Raw genomic sequence first — 17,419 nt, 5'->3', positions numbered from 1 at the left:
GGGCAAAAAGTCGTCTTATACGCCGGCAAATACGGTAACTTATTCTCTGAACACTGAAATTGGACAAGGGAAAAGTTAAATAAAGAGTGCTAGAGATGACCTTAAGGTAGGACTCAGCAATTAATTTTTCCAAAGGGCCACATGAAATAAGGGATTATTGTGAAGGGCTGAACCAATAAGACCAGCACATTACTGTGAAGATATGTAGGAACACATGCATATCTATGTGTATATGTAGCACTCGCCTTCAAAATAAAAGCAATGCAGTTGTATTGTGTGCCTGGCATACTCTTATTTACATTTAATTTCTAATTTCTCATTGATCTCATGCAGATTGGACAGTGACTGGATGTGGCCCAATGCAGCTGACCAATTATTTTACAATGAATGTCCCAGCCGGGAAAATTTGAATTCACAAAGGAGAGAGCTCTGCCTTTTTCTTAAAGTGCAAGGCTCCCTTTTCCTTTCAACAGCCTTAAGGACTTTGTCAAAGGTATAAAATACTTTTTTTAATGATAAAGTAATATTTAAGATATATATTTTGCCATTCTTCTTCCTTTTTATTTTGCCAGTTAAAAAGACTAGGAAGATCAAAACCCTGTATGAAATTGCACACTCAAGAAATGTGAAACATAAACCCTGTACAACTATGCAGGTCACACTGTAATCCCACAATTTATGCAAATAATCCCTGTGGAATTATTGGAATATATTTTTAAATATATTCTGATGTATTTTCTGTATCTGATACCAGACTGTAATACAATGAAATTACATTAAAGGCAGATATAACACTGTTAGTTTTAACTGATGGATGGAACATTAACAGGATTAAATATCAGTATAATTTATTTCATAGTAAATTTAAGAATGTAATGCCCAACAGTAGATACTCATGAAACACATTTTAGTAGTCATTTCATGAAATCATATTTTTAGAAAGTCTACAACAGGTTCATTCAGGTATTCAAATAATGATTAAATTTTAAGGAAGCTATCGTTGTCTCTCCAATTTATGATTAATAGAAGAGTACATTTCTTGAATAAATGTTAAGCTCTGAACATATTTATTTTCTTCTACTTATTTGATAGAGCTTTTTAAAAAAATGGTAGAATGAAAAATCAATAGAGGTTTTCAAATTTATGATTACTCTCATTAATCCTTCTCCCATTTGGAGTAGAAATCTGAACAGAGCTGCACATTTGGTCAACATTTGGTCAACATTTATGGAAGATCATTGACCATATAAGTCAACTCAGACATTGTGCTATGACCCAGATATGGTACTTACAGTTTCAAGTATTGCTTCTTCATTATAAAAGTGTTTTGCTATTGGGATGGGGGTAAGAGAAGGGGTTTCTTTACCCCTGAAGTAGTTTCAAAGTCAATTCCAGTATTGATTAAAACATAGGGCATTTTTCTTTTAAGGTTTTGGAAGCTAGAAGCGGCATCAGCATTTTTTCAGAAAGTAACCATAGCAGCAAATTCTAAATATTTCTTTAGGCACTCCTAGTCGTATTTTATCAGTTCAGTTAGATTATCCTATGTTAGAGCCAATTATTTTTAGCATCTGATCCAAATAATTGAATCCTTAATGCAAAAGGTAGTGCAATGCTGTTTGACAAGGGAAAGAAAACATTAGAGACCAGAAGTGAAAGTGATGGGAAAGCTGAGGAAAATGCTTGAAAAGGAATATATTGGCAAAGCTATATCTTACAAATCATTTTATAAAACTCTTTGGGTAGGCTGCTTCTATCCTTGGGGTACTGAAAGCAAAGCATTAGCTGCTTGATAAACACCTGCAATTTTTCTTGGAATTTCACAATCTGAAATTGCAATCAATGAAACAAGCAAGCCAATTTTATTTTAAAAAGTGGGTAGGGTTTTCCAAAAAGAAACAGAAGTGGAAAGTAAATCTATAAAAGCTTAGGACTGCCTTAAACATGGTCATATTTAGGGGCATTCTCTTAGATTTCCCTGAACTTATGCATGGTGGGAAGGATATAGCACTGGGTCTACTGGATATTGCATATTTACTGTAATGATCAGTGATGTTCAAAAAAGAGTTCTTACAATTTGAGAAGAAAAAAGGCCAAATATGAGGACGAGATTATTTTATATGAAAGAATGGCTGCTCACACACAGAGAGTGAAGACAGATTCATTATTTAATATAATTAATTTAGTCCAACAACAATTGATTTTGAAAGGAGATGTTTTAAAACAGCAGTACAGAGCAGAGGTCCCAGGAATTGGGGGGTGGTTGGTATTTTTGAAATTTTTAGAGTAACATTGTGAGTATAGTTAAAAAATAATGCTGGGGAAGGTACTTCTTTGTTAAAAACTTCCACTCCTACTCTGTTTGATGTTCATCCTACTTTTCCGAGTCTTTAATTTTTAACCCTAAGCAAGCAGGCTAATTTACAGGCAGAACACTGAGCTGTGATTCATCTTCATTTTTATTTTTAAAGAAAAAATAAGGAATCCTTGTTTTAAAGATTTTAAAATACAGGCAATTTGGCAGGTCCCAAGGAAGGACTCTGTGGTCTGACACCCCTGGGATTTCCTATTGACAGTCAAGACTAGGAAACCTGGAGGGAAAGCAGTCAAAAGCACATGCTTATATAGAAGAAGAAATTCAAACTGGGAATTTGGGATTAAATCTGTCATCGTTCCCAGACATACCAGGGAACCAGACCAGATGTGCTACTTCTACTCTAACAGAAACTTGCAAGTCTAAAAGTACAAATCTCACACTGTTTCCTTTTTAGTCTGAAAAATTAGGGAGGGTCTCTTCTGAGCCTTTTATTCTACATATTATGCAGATCTATTATTTGACCGTTCCCTAGGCAGTATATCTTTTATCTCTTCTCATATACCATTACAAACTTAGCTAATGTGAAAAGCAAATATGGATTATTTTGTTTTATTTAAGCATTCTGCCATTTATTTCAATTTGCTGTTTGTTTTTCATCCTTCTATTTATCCACCATCTCTCATACTTGTAAGCAGAACCACAGATTATTTTGAAGATCAGTCCAAGTCAGTAAAGGATAGAATCTTAGCTGATTTCTGATTTGAATGTATATTAATAATGTAGGTTAGCAATATCAGAAAATCAGTTGTGGAATACAACTAGCCCTCTCGGTCTCAGAATGTTAATGTGCCGGTGAGGAACACAAAATAGGCAAGAGGGGATAGTAAGTAACAATGTGTAGCTGCTGAAACATAAGGTAACAGACCAGTGGTGGGATTCATTTTTTTTTACCACCGGTTCTGGTGGGCATGGCTTTGTTAGTGCACATGTCTGTACACACATGCTTTGCACAGAGGGTTTGCTACTAACCTTCTCCTGCAATCCTGCACTCTCCCTGTGTGTTAAACAGCTGACATGTGGCAATCCACTGTGCCGCACGAAGCAGCTGAGCTTGAAAACCAGGAAATAAAGGTCAGAATAAAGCTCAACAGATGATCATCGGAACAAACCGGTTCGCCCACAGATGATCCTCAGAGCTACTGGTTTAGCCAAACTGGCATTGAACCAGTAGAATACCACCCCTGCAACAGACCATAGCCATTTTTTTTAAATCAACCACTAATTTATAATGATCTTACTAGATTCAAGAATTAAGGGTTATTTTAAACAATACAGCCAAAAGACAAACAGAGGTAGATGCAAGCATTTCATATTGACTCATCAATACTTACATTACAATATTAAGGGTTACTTAAAGGTTTCATGTCCAGTCATGATCAATTCAAGAGGTGGTTCTCATCTCCAATTCTCAGCTGAGGAAGCCTGCATTATCTGAGACATGTTTCTATTATCATGTGGCCAGCAGGCATGTAGTCACCTTCACACTGGAGCATTTGTATGCTTTCGAATTGTAAAGTTGGCAGGAGCTGGGGTGAGTAACAGGAATTTATTCCATTGCGCAGTGCTCAGGTCTCGAGCCTGGACTGTCAGCTTTCCAACTGACAAGCCCAGTGTCTTAACCACTGAGCCACTGTGTCACCCTCAAAGGATTAGTTAACATGTGTTGAAATAACAGCTCTCTGTTAGAATGTCATGGGATCAACGTAGAGCTCTCAGTGGCTAAAATGTCAGAACAAAACTTTCATCTGAAAGACTACAAATTGGCTTCTATTTGCAAAGACTTATGTTTTTGCAGATTACTCAGATGAACAAGTTGGTCTTATTTAACTACGTAGGAACAATGTTGATGTTTTGTGAAAAGGACTAATGTTGCCAGACAAAACTGTTGCTATTTACTCTATACAGATGTTTTTCATGTGTTCCCCTCTAATAATTTTTTAACTAATAAACATATACCATTTGACTTTTTTAACTTCTTTTTCTTTAGATGTACAATTCTTTAAATTAGTAAAGAAGAAAGGAAGCAAGAGCTACATGTTTTGTTTTATTAATTATAGTATTGCACCTTGAGAAGAACCCCAGGAACTGCACTGATGCAAAAGCACAAATGTTTTTCTATATAATGACTTTCATAGCCAATACTCTGAAAAGAAAGCCTCAAATATATAAGGCATTCAGAGTGTAGGTCAAAAAAGATAACCAGGACTGTGTAATCCAGTTCTGTCCCTGTTATATGCACATAATATATGCAACACATGCACAAAAGGGAGTGATTTCAATATAAACATTTTTATTAAGTTATAAAATATTATAAAATACAAAAGTAAATAGAAGAGCAGTGAGGGGGGAGGGGAAAGGGGGGAAAGTGAGGAAAGATAGGGACAAGAAAAGAAAAAGAAGCATTGACTTCTGACTCTCTCTATTACAGTAAAATAAGGCATTAACATCAAATCACAACTTTTTGCTTTTCCAAAATAGTATAAACAAGCCATTTCTATAAAGGTCTATCAGTCTAATCTGTAAAACCCAAAGTCAGAGTTTCATTCTTTTCCATATTGAGCACAAAGTTCAGAAGCAGTCTCCATGTGGAAACAAAAATACTTCTTTTCTTTAATCAAAGTAGTCAGTTTTGCCATTTCAGCCAACTCCATGAACTTCTGCAACCATTCTTCCATGGTAGGGATCAAAGTGTCCTTCCATTTTTGTGTGTACAATAGTTTGCTGTTGTCAACATATATAATAACAAAGTTCCAAAAAAAATTCCAGTTCTTTTTCCATTAAGCCCAAAAGGAAAAGTTCTGGTTTAATTTTTATCTCCATTTTCAAATTTTTCTGTATTAAAATATGAATAATACTCCAATTTTTTTTTGGCTTTATCACATGTCCACCATAGATGATTTTAAAAAATCCTTTCTTTGATTTTACACTTCCAACATTCATTTGACATACCTTATACCTCTTAGATAATTTATCTGGTATTAAATATCAACATCTTCTCAAAATTTTCTTTTAGATTATAATTTAATGTAAATTTTAAACCCTTCATCAACCAATTTTCCCATTGTTCATTATAACCAAAATTCCTTTCCTATTGAATCATACCATTTATTTTATATGTAAGAGGGGAGGGATTTCAATGATACAGTCAAGGCAGTCAACTTGATTTTTTTTTAATTCTCTCATCTACCCAATGGATATCCCTGCTTATTGTTATATTCTGAGCATGGGTGCAAGGAACGGAGACGAGTCAGAGAACTAGTGAACTTCAACTCTTTATTAAGGATTAGGAACAGAGCGAGGAAAACCCTGGGCAGCAGCAGCTCTTTTATAGAGCTGGCTGCTGACCCGTTAACCAATGAATTGTGTCCAAATGCTTAACTTTTGCCCAATGAGAGATGTTCAACTAATAGCCAATCAGGCTGCTCCGTAAGGACCAATCCCTGTTCGCTATCCATGGGCCAATCAAAGGTGCAGGATTACAAATCTGCTTATCATGAGGTTGACAAGTTTTATTAAATAGTTTTTATTAGTTCATAACACTTATATGTACCTGTTTTCATTTATGAAATCAATCAATACTGAATGTCTACAGACAGTGAAAATTAATTAGATTTTATTCACTATGCATTTGGATATGCTTAAATATCACTATAATCAATGGATGCCCTAACATATTTCACTTCTAAAGTATCAATAAGATTTAAGTTTGAGTCACTTTTCCTGATTACTTTTAGTGTTTAGAGATAGTGTTTAGTGATAATTTTATAGGCAAATGTTATGTAGAATTGAAAATATGTTTATTATTGAACTTTATGTTTGCATTGTTCCATGAGTCAAAAGTTGTTTTTCTTGAATTTTGAGATTCTTAGATTTTTGAAAATACCAACTATGTATTTTGTTATTGTTTCTTTAACATGAATTTTAGAATGTCTGTACCAACCCTGCTTGCTGCACAAGTTTTTTATGTATACAAATTTACAGAAAGGTGTTGATTTATGCAGTTAATTCTGAAAGCAATGGTCTTGTAGGCAGACTGAATAGCCCTGGTTATTTTTTATAGAGTCAGTTACTAGAGGAAGGAAAAAGTAAGAATTTGCACCAAGCAAGACATGTATTATCTTTTGCTGTAAGCTTATGGCTCCACAATGCTGACCTCTGAACAGCCTGTCTACCCTTATTAGAGTCCCTGTTGGTTCAGGACTGGCAAGCTTCTTGCAGTTCTCTGATCCTACTTTACCATTCTTCCTGCTCAAACAGCAGGAGCTCCACTTTGTGAGAATACAGGTCTTTATGTTGTTGCTTATGTTGTGACCAAGGTATCACAATACGTGCAAACTCTAGCAAATTAAGCAAAATGTCTTGAACTTTTCCTAACAGATGATCATGCTGACAGACTGATGCAGGTCTTTTGAATGTTGATTTTATAGAAACACACAAAAGTACAGAGAACATTCCTCATTATTTTGATATGCTGTTTATAATTGTGAAATTGAGCTAATGAGCTACCTGTTAATAGAAAAGATGTAACACTGGGATTTTCTTAGATACCAATATACTGAATATAAATCGTTCACCAATGCTACATGCCATTGTTGTTACTTGTAGCAGTATATTTATTTTGCCCTGAATTCAGATATAATTCCTGGAGGATACATCAACAAGTCCATGCAATTCTCTAGACAGTATTTTTGTAAGTGGTTTGTCATTGCCCTCTTCCTATGGCTGAAAGAGAATTACTGACCCAAAGTTAGCTAGCTGTTAGGGCTAAAACTCAGGTTTTCCATTTCCTCTCCAGTACCTTAACCTTTATATTGGCCCTCTAGTAATATCTTGTCACTGACATTTTAGAAATTGAGATTTTTCATGCAAACAAAAATATATATTACCCTACAGAGAAATTGTGTACAAGCACAATCAGTCAAACAATTAATATGTTTACAGCTAGCTTCATTATACCAGATGTCAAAACAAAGCACCATGTAAATTGTACATTTGTTTTTAGTAATGAGTTATACTGAACTATCAGTTAAAATTATACTGGAACAGATACCTTTGTTAGGCCAAACAAATCTACATAGTTTTTTTCAGGGATTTCCCAGTAATTGCTCAACCTCAGTGTGAAATTCCAGAGCTTGAGGTTTGAAAGTGTTTACTTAAATGCAAAAGTTCAGCAAGATTCCTGAAAAATATCAAGATCCAAAACAATCTACAGGATCAGATTAAATATGCTCCTAGATTGTTTGGTTAGATAACTAGTTCTCATTATGTATTTTTTCTGCCAGAAAAAAATTGTTCTGCAAACTTGTTCTAAAGATAAAATAATGGTGACTTTGCACTGTCAGTTGATGGGTAGGATCATGGATTGTGTTTTGGTTGAATTTGAGTAATGTATGCTAAAGGTTGCTCCAAAATGTTTCTTGCTTCTGCCATCATCATACATTGCTTCGTAATGAGTGAATAGGGAAGCCTGTAAGACAGGGATCTCCCACCTCCAGGCTATGGCCCACTACCAGTTCTTGAGCCATTTGAAACTGGGGTGCAGAAGTGGTGGGCAGTGGGCACATGCGTACATCCCCAATTGCACAAGTAATGGACAGCATGTGTGCATGAAACCATCCCCTACCCCATGCCTATCCTCAAAGCTGGAAAGGTTGGGAAATTCTGTTGTAAGGAATGGATCCCTATGGATCCCTATGAAGCCTGTTGTGATGTGAAAATTGGCCAAGTGAGAAATGGATCATTTCAAAGAGTACAAATGAACTTCCTTGTTTCTTCTCATTAACCAAGCTTTTCATAACTCATGAATGTTCTATTTGCCCTTTATAGTTCAGTAGCTTTTACTGAACTGATCAATAAATAAATTATTGAAAGTGGTCCTGAATTGATTTTTTTATTTGGGAAAGGGAGTGAAAGAAACCAATTAAGAACACAGATTTTAGTAGAAATGGGGCCAAAAAATAATGCCACTTGTTATTCTTCAAATGGCAAAATGAAGTGTTATTTTTCCACTTCATTTTGCCATCTCATAAAAATGCTTTTGATTTTGTTTAAAAAATTTGTAAACTTTGAATTTGAGTGTTAAATCCCGTTAGCTTTAATCTCAGAATGCAACCTAGATACCCTTTTGTCCAATACTTCCTTCCCAGGATTTAGGACACTGGAATGTTGACTTTAGTATTAGTTGTGGATTGTGGACTACATTCTTTAGGTCTCACTGTTTATAATGGAATACAAACATGCAGCAGATTGCATGATATAATAGCTACAAAGTAGATAGTCATATTACGACAAACCCACACTTGCAATGGTTTTGCTGTTGATCTTTTATTTCCCAGCTTTCATTCAAAGCTGGTGGGAAATTTAAAAGAAAAAAATGTCACTATTCAGAGTTTTGTGTTTTTCATTCACATTCACCTATACTCCCATGTACTGTAAATGTCATTAAAATAAATAAATACAAACTTCTTGAATTACAAAATGTCCTATTACTTTGGAATGAAAACATATAGCTTCTTAAAACTTTATGTAAAGAGTTAAAGCATAAAATTAGGAGCTGAAGAGTTGTGTGTTTCTTCTTACATATTCCTCTCAAAATAAGACCACCTATTCCAGTTTTATAACTGGGGTTCAAATTAAGTGTTCTAATTGTGAAATTTAGACTTGTTTGTAGCTTCCAGTCAACATTATTGGATATAAGCTTATTTGTAGATGAAGTGGTTTGGAGACAGAATTAATGCAAAAAAATCAAGGCTGAGCAACGTTTATTTTATTCAAAAGATGATTTATGTGTTTTGCAGAAATCATGGCCAGAAAATCACAAAACATTCATTAGCATCTTTTGAGAGGTGATTAATAAAAAAATGTGGCTGGCCTTTTTCCATTTCAGTGTAATTACAGGTTTATTGTAAAGAATTTGTCATGATTTAAATTCTTTAAACAAATCAGAGTTCAGAAAAAGTTCATGGAAAAAAACCTACAATATTTTACAAATACCTTCCTAAATGGGGCCAATTGTTAAAGTGAATTCTCAGCCACCTTAATAAGGTGAAATGCGGTGGAGGAAGGAGCAATGTTAAAATGGGAAAGAATTATTGTAACATTCATTTGATGCATAACCAAGAACTGAATTTGATTCTCACTCAAGTTGTAGTGTAGCTTCCTCCATGAAATGTTTTAGAGCAGATATTTTTCAGACCAATGAGATGTTCCCAAAGAAATCTCTGTGCTGCTGGTGCTTCTTTTCCTCTTCTCTTCCTCCCTCCCCTGACCTTTATCTTCCTTTTATCTTTATCTTTTCTACAGTTCTGTGTCACTAACATTTAATCCATTTCCCCTTCTTTCTTACCCATAACATTCTCTCATTTTACACACTGAGAAAGAAATTGCCCTGGAGCATAGCAAGGAATGTGAGCAATCTTACAAGTGAATTAACTGATCACTGCAAATGTGCAGGTGTGACATGGTGGCCTGGAAGGCAGAGAGCTTCTGATTTACAGCTTTTTATAAGTAGTTCTTAAAGAATTTATGTAAAATACTTGGAGCTTTAGAAAAATACTTTTGTAACAAAGGGAGCATTTGTTATTCTTGAGCTCTGCCAGCTGCATCCAATTGCAAATGATTCTCAACATGTTTTACATCCAACTTGTTGATTTCTTCTGCTTGGCCCTCACCATCCTTGGACCCAAAGAGATTTAGCATAGCCACAGATTTGAAAAGAAAAATCTCCTTTAGAATTCTCTTTTAGCACCAATCTGCAATGTCCTGGACTCATGCAGCTCTCTTCTATAGCTGCTATAAAATCTTGGGAAAAGACCCCTCAACAGTGGGTACTATGTGTTTCCCCCCATGTGCTCTGAATCACATCTTTCCCTTCAAATTCAAAGTGCTAATTACTAATTAAGAGGGGAGCTCTGAGAATGTCAGCAAATCAGTGCTCAGTCCTTTTGCGCCCAACTTGCCAGCTGCTGAGCTTACAACTCCTCTCTCTTTTCTTCACAAAAAGAAAAGGAAAAAGAACAAAGAAAAGGGAAACCTTTTGGTTCGCTATTCCACTTAAGCTCTGTAAATTGTATTATCCCAGCAAAGACTTTTACTGGATTTAGTAAAATTGGGGTGGGGAAGGGGCACATGGAAAACTGCCTGTTCAGGAAGCAATTGAACATCTGCAAATACAGAGTCACCTATTAGAACATGAATTTCTGTCAAAGCTACAACTGGGTTTTTAGCAGAGGTGGTATTCAGCCAGTTCGGACTGGTTCTGGCATACCAGTAGCGGAAATTTTGTGTAGTTCTGAGAAGCAGCAAATACCATCTCTGGCTGGTCTCATCCCTGCCCACTGGTTTGCCGGCTCACTGCTTGCCCTGCCCAGCTGCTCACCCCGCCCCATTTCACCCCATCACTCCTCATCTCGTCTCCCCAGCATAACACACTGTGTGGCTCCTTGTTTGTGTTGACCACACAGTCTCTGAGGCTTGCCTGCCTTCCCACATGGTGCTTGAGGCCCAACTGAGTGTCTCTGATCTGCCTGCCTGGGTAAGTAAGCCTGTGAGTTGCGGCCTAGCTAGATGCCCCCCCCCACTGTTCCTGCCTGCCTTCCCTACTCCCTTTCACATGGCCCGTGGCCCCATCATGCTTGCCTGCCTTCCTGGCAGCCCCCATGGCCAGGTCCACTTGCCTGCCTTCCCTACCTTCCACACGGTACATGGCCTCAACCATGCTTGCCTGCCTTCTTTGGGAGGAAGGGAAGCAGCTGAACTGCTGCTGCCTTTCATTGGGGTGCATGGAGTGAGATGGGGCAGAAGAGTTTGTGGGCAGAAGAGTTTTCCCCACCCACAACCGCCCAGATGCCCTTGCTTTCCTCAAACATTTTTTTGCCTGCCTGATTTCCAGTTCCATCGCGTTACTCACCATCGTATGCAGGAAACAAAAGTTTGTGTGGGGCTAAAAGAAAAACGTTCAATCAATTCCAACTTCTTGTGAAAGAAAAAGATTTTGCAAGGTTGGGATTCATTCACTGAATTTTTTTTTTTAGCCCCACACAAACTTTCATTTCCCTGCATACAATGATAAATGCAACAGAGCTGGACGTTAGGTAGGCAAAGAAATGCTTGGGAGAAGCGAGGGCATCTGGGCAGTGGTGGGTAGGAAAAGCTCTGTGATGTGTGGCTACAATGGCAAAATGGGCAACAGAGCAGCCGTCACGAGGTAAGGAGGAACAAAATAGCCCCATTCCACCATGTCCCTTCCTGCGGTCAAGTGTGCCCAGCTCTGCATGGACTTTCTTTTGCCCATGCCATTTCACATGCTGTCTGGGAGGCAGGCCGCTCATCCGCACCACTTCTGGGCACTTCCTGCTATATCCCGCACTTCCCACCAATTCCCGCTTGTCCAGGAGCAAGCCACTTGTCCGCACCATTTCCTGGAGGTTCCTATACTTCCCACTGCTTTTCACACTGTCCGGGAGGCAGGCCACTCATCCCAGCTGCTTACCGCGCTTACCGGAGCTTCCCACTTGCCTCTGAATGCTGGCTGAATGCTCTTCTCCCAGGCCTCTTGCCGATGGCTTCCCAGCACTCCTTTTCCTTGTAGCACTGAGCTGCTTGGATTTTGAAGCTGTTGAATCCAAGCACTCTTGAAATCCAAGAGTGCTGGATTTCAAAAGCCAAGCAGCTCAGTGCTACAAGGAGAAGAAGTGCTGGGAAGCCATCAGTCAGATGCGTTGCTGGAGCTGAATGGCTGGGCTGTTGCTGGCCAGGAAGACTCCGAGGTCTGCACCTTCAACTTCTATTTTTCAGTGCAGAAAGGTAGAGCTGTGAGCTGAGATCCCAAACATAGAGCTGAGATGCTGCTGCAGCACTCAGAATAATAGTAACTAGAGAGGGGTGATCTTTTTTGTCATTATAGCAGAAAGGTAAGGCTAGCAAAAAGATGGTAACAATGTATATTTTAATGAAGTTAATAATTAGTTAAGGCAGGCAGGCTTTTTGTCACCAAGCATGGAGAAATATATATGCAATTAATAATAATAATAATAATAATAATAATAATAATAATTATTATTATTATTATTATTATTATTATTATTATTATTATTATTATTATTATTTATTATTAAATTTGTATGCCACTTGACTCCAGCAACTCAAGAAAATCTGTTTTGTCTAAGGTTCTCAATAGTTTCAGGTTATATGTATATAAAGTGTGTGTGCATATACACAGTATAAATTCTGTTTTTATCTAGAATGGGAAGGTAACCCTGTGCATGTATTCTTCCTGATTGTGTTCAAAAGTGTAAATAGATTCTGAAAAATCAATACAATTTAATGAAAATGTTTGTGCCACTTTGTAGAAAAAGCAAAAGTCCACATTTCTGGAAAATATCAGAATTAGTTCAAAACAATTAGAATCCAAAAATCATGGCAAGAATTAAACTGGTCAAAATAAAAACAAGGCAAAATAACCACAGAGTTGTAAAACCTACACACAGAAAAATGAGAAAAAGATTTTATTGCTTGCCAACCTTGAAGGTTAGCTCCAAACCTAGCTACCTCATCCTATTGACTGACTTTCTGGAAAAAAACATCATTTTAATTCTGGCTAAGTAGGCTCCAATTTCCTCCAGAGTAACTGGTAATACACAATACACAATTAAGAAATGTTATTTGAAATAGGTACTTTGTAAACTTATCCGTGGCAAGTCTTCCCAGCCACTGTTTTGTAAAAACATTCACAACAATAAATATGCATCAGAATCCAAATATAGGGTTCCAACTTTAGGTGACATTTATGGCTGCTTATTTTGTTTCTACTACTAGTAAAGAAATTAGTGAGAAATCATCATTTTTATAATGATTCCTGAAGTGGGATGTGTTTAAAAGGCAGCACTGATCACTGATCATAACAGCAGAAAAACAGGCACTAAGCACCAGATCCATAGAAGCAGGGATTTACCACACTAGATAAAAAAGGTTCTATCTCTCAGCTGAAAGATGTATAGACTTTAACTCCCAGAATTCTCCAGCCAGTCTTCAAGGAGTTTCCACAGAAGATCATGGAGAATAATAGAGCTAAGAATCTGTGGGAGTTCCAGATCCAGAAGGACCGGCAGGCATTAGATAATCAACCAGACACTGTAGTAGCAGACAAATTAATAGACAAAGACCAGAAGAGCTCAGGAGGCCAGGCAAATGGGGTGAGGCAAGACTCCATTCGACATGAGTGATGTGGAGTTGGTCATGCCCACTCACATGCCCACCCACTCATATGCCCACCCAGCCATATGACCATTAAACCACACCCACCAAACCACGCCCACAGAACTGGTAGTAAATTTTTTTTTGAATCCACTGGTTTTTAGGACTGTGTCAAGCCCAATGATTCTCATGCGGTATTATAAACATGGCCATTTTGGCTCAATTATTTGTTTTCCTTTTTTCCCATTTCCCAGAGTAAAGTGCCTTAATAGAAATGATATTCATTCAAAAGAGGACTTCAACACATCCACACAGAGAATTTTACATGTGGGGCTCCAATAGTAATCTTTAAAAAAAAAACATGGTGCTTTACTTCTATCATGCATTATAATACCTGAAGAAGGAATTTTTAAATTTCTGTTGTAGTCCTAAACTGGCATAAAAAAACAATATAAAGGATTCATATATCTTTCTGCTTTTATTTTAAAATGTCCATCATCTGCACCATATGGCAAGCTGCTTTGTGGAAGCTAATGTGCTTGAAAAACAGTTTCTTCAAACCACATAAGGGGGTAGCCTACTGTGCTGAGAGAAAATAGTAAATAAATTTAATTATTTAGCTACACCATGTTCCAAAAAGAGAGAAGTTGTGAGGAATTTTAAAGTTATTTTAAAATTATTTATAAAATAAAATTATTTTATAACTGAGCCACATTTTGGCTCTTTGGATTGTACATCTAATTTGTACATGCTTCTCTTAACTAGGATATGCTCACATATCACTAATTTCTAGGGTATTTGTATTCTTCTATTTCTTGAGTTCCAGCCTAAACATTCTTCTAAACATTGTGTGTGATGTGCTCCATTACATTAAAATAAGCAGAAAATAATTGTATTATCTTGATGTAGAAGATACTTGCAACACAAAACTGCCATTTGGTCTTGTTAAAAACACTGCTTTGGAACATTTATTAGCAAGTCATACTCTAACTATATCTCAAGTATTATATTATTTCTCTTCCTATTACAAATCTCAAAGTCTTTCACATTGAATAATTAAAATATGCAAGATTCTGGGATACGTATATTTGTCTTCATTTGTAATTAAAATATGAATTGAGATTGAATAAAAATATTCATTTAGAGTAACGAAGGGAAGAGAAAAGTGAAAAGCCTTTTGAAAGTTTCACAGATATCTTAGCGATGCAATCACAGACATCAGAAGAATTTGAAGAACAATAGGAAGGAATTTGTAGAAAAATAGAAATATCAATAGAAGACAATATTTGTAGCTTGGGGTTGAAATGTGAGTCCTTGTTTTCTGAGGTTGGCAATTTTCAGGTAGCTGTTTCATTAGTAGGTAGCACAATCAGTGGCAGAAATAATGCAAATGCTCTCTTTTTAATATATTAGTAGCTTGTCATGTCAGCGTTTATGGGAGTGGCTTTGGTGGTTCTCTGTCAGAGTTGGTAGTTCCTTGATTAGAGTATTGTTCACTTCTTAATTGTCAATCTAGTATTAATCTTGGTGTTAATCTCTACTTATCTGAGTGTTGATTGCTGATGAGGAATTGTTTTGGTCTTTTTGTTTCCTTGTTGGCTTTTTGATTTTTTTTTATTTGATTTTAGTAAGACCACACCTAGAGTATTGCATCCAGTTTTGGTCACCACACTATAAAAAAGATGTTGAGACTCTAGAAAGAGTGCAGAGAAGGTGGCCAAAACATACAATGAACATTTGCAGGAACTGGGCATTGCTAATCTAGTGAAGAGAAAGACCAGAGGAGACATGATAGCAATGTTCCAATATTTGAGGGGTTGCCACAGAAAAGATTGGGGGGGTCAAGCTATTTTCCAAAGCAGCTGAACGCCAGACAAGGAATAATGGATGAAAACTGAACAAGGAGAGATTCAACCTGGAAATAAGGAGAAATTTTCTGACAGTGAGAGCAATCAATCAATGGAACAGAAGTTTCCTTCAGAAGTTGTGGGAGCTTTATCACTAGAAGCTTTCAAGAGACTGGACTGCCATCTGTCAGAAAAAGTGTAGGTCTCCTGCTTGAGTAGGGGGTTGGACTAGATGACCTACAAAGTCCCTTCCAACTCTGTTAATCTGTAATCTGATATGTAGATGTTGTTTATCTTTGTGTCCATTAATAGCTGATATGTCTGAGTGCCAGGCTTCCAGGAATTCTCATTTCTTGTTGGGAGCAAGACACTGACTCTATAAACTGCTTAGAGCAGGCTGTGAAGCCTAAGTGCTATTGCTATTTATCATGACACACAGAGCAAGGCATTATTACATGATAACAACTTGGTCTCTAATGTCAAAAGAACTATTACATTTCTTTCTCCCAAGATGTTTAGAATCTTGTATGTCAAAAGCAAGTCTCAAATCTAGCTCAGCAGCCCTGGAGTTGCTTAAAAAGATGTTAATCTTTGCAGATGTTAACCTTGTTCAGGGATCCCTCTCAAGGCAGCCTTTACATTGCTGCAGATTCCAATCCAGACACCATCTATATATAGACACCTTCTATATATAGTTTTCTAAAAATGAGGTTATGATGCTAGAAGCTTTGTAGCCAAAAATCCCCATCCAAGAAAAGGCATAGTTGATGATAGGCACTGTCCACCACAGAGATGACCTAGGTTGCTTTAGTGACAGTGATGACTCTAAGACTATGCCCTTATTCTTTATGATGAATGTCATTCAGAAGAGGTAAATTCTCCATTATAATTATCTTTTTAATATCAAAAAGGTCTTGGCAGTTGATAGTACTTTTCTGACCTTGTTTTCAGCACTTGTAGCCAAATACAATCTATTTATAATCAGAAACTTTTTCCATTCCTTCTCCTGCAGTACTAATGCTTTTCTTTCCTCTTTGTCCAGCATTTAAGTCTTTTCTTCTGCAGCTGCTTTGTAGAATTGTGGAGTTTCTCCAGCTGCTTCTACAGTATGCAGGTAATGATCAGGCTTCAGATAACAGATAATCAGAGTTGGAATAGACCTTCTAGGTCAGTGGTTCCCAAAGTGGTGGGATGCCTTAGAGCAGTGATCCCCAACCTTTTTTACGCCACGGCCCGGTATCCCCAACCTTTTTTATGGCGCGGCCCGGTACCGACATCAGCTGGGCGCCGCCATCTTGTTTTGATGAAAAAGTGCTTCCAGTGAGCTCACGGAAGCACTTTTCATCAAAACTGGATAGCGGCACCCAGCGCTTCTGGTGAGCTTTTCCAGGTAGAAATGGCTTTCTACGGAAAAGCTCACGAGCAGGCGCCGCCATCTTGTTTTGATGAAAAGTGCTTCCGGTGAGCTTTCTACCCGGAAAAGCTCACCGGAAGCACTTTTTCATCAAAACAAGATGGCGGCGCCCAGCATAACTCAGCGGCCCGGTAGGACTTGTTCCACAGACCGGTACCGGTCCGCGGACTGGTGGTTGGGGACCCCTGCCTTAGAGGGCGCTAAGAGGCAAGGGGATGGCAGGGGGTGCTAAGAGGCGGCAGGAGGGCATTCGGCGCCCGGCCCTGCAGGTTCACTGAGTGCTGGCTATGCAGCCCATTGACTGTTTCATCGCTCTGTAGCCGGCGTCTCAAATGCGGAACCCGAGCGTGGTTAGCCTTGGGGGAGAGAGAGAGGTGGGAGGTGGTGGAAAGGGGGCACCTTAACTTGCAGGCTGCCCTCTCAGGTGAAAGCGGTGGAGGTGCGCCAGAAGGCCCGAAAGCAAAACCCTCCCAAGGCGCGCAGGGGAAGGGGCGAGTGGTCCGGCATTAGGTCCCCCTTCCCTGGAGGAGAACAAGGGAGAGTGCAGTGCCCGCCTGGCCTCCACCTCTCCAGCCAGCCGGTCTTGCT

Source organism: Notechis scutatus, chromosome Z (assembly GCF_049901735.1).
Source record: "Notechis scutatus isolate UNSWTSFEM ecotype Mainland chromosome Z, rNotScu1.2, whole genome shotgun sequence".
NCBI classification, from domain to species: Eukaryota; Metazoa; Chordata; class Lepidosauria; order Squamata; family Elapidae; genus Notechis; species Notechis scutatus.
Note: the sequence above shows the minus strand (reverse complement) of the source record.